Source organism: Apis dorsata, unplaced genomic scaffold (genome assembly GCF_000469605.1).
Source record: "Apis dorsata unplaced genomic scaffold, Apis dorsata 1.3 scaffold_655, whole genome shotgun sequence".
Classification (NCBI taxonomy): Eukaryota; Metazoa; Arthropoda; class Insecta; order Hymenoptera; family Apidae; genus Apis; species Apis dorsata.
In genome coordinates, this window is record NW_006263844.1 from 21,831 (window position 1) to 22,310 (window position 480).

Consider the following 480-nt stretch of genomic DNA (forward strand, 5'->3'; position numbering starts at 1 on the left):
ATCTTGGTGACGAAAGTGGGATGTCCGCGCGTGTCGTTGCCTCGGCAACCTCTAGCAGTGTCTCTCTAGGCGTTCGGTTCTCTCCGGCTCGCGCGTTCTATTTTCGATCGACTCGCGGAAAACGCAAACGTTTCCCACCGCAAGATATTTATCGCGGGTCACGCGTGTTTCGTGATTCGTTCGACCCAGGGAAAGGAAGTCGAGTCAGCTCCTCCGAAGAAGCTGGCGTGGGTGTCGATCCGGGTGGGTTCGTCGGAAGGAACAGGTTTCGCGTTTTTCCATACCCGACGAATTAATTAGCATCGATTTCGTCTTTTCAGACTCGTTTCTTTTTCACCGAGAATTTTTTACCGCGATTCTTCGTAAGATGGCCACGAAAATGCATCGAGTAAGTAATCCTATTAATTTTAATCTTATCGAGTGATGCACAGAGAGAGAGAGAGAGAGAGAGAGAGAGAGAGAGAGAGAGAGAGAGAGAGA

General features: G+C 49.6%; 1 protein-coding gene across 1 annotated transcript in view; it reads left to right on the top strand.

Annotated features, from left to right (window-relative positions):
- Positions 1–257: 257 nt before the first annotated feature.
- Positions 258–480, top strand: part of LOC102674406 (division abnormally delayed protein-like) — a 67,197-nt gene continuing 66,974 nt past the window's right edge. Inside the window, exon 1 of the mRNA XM_006621973.2 lies at positions 258–388. The gene's annotated coding sequence lies outside the window, so the exon portion shown is untranslated. The remainder of the gene's footprint in view (positions 389–480) is intronic.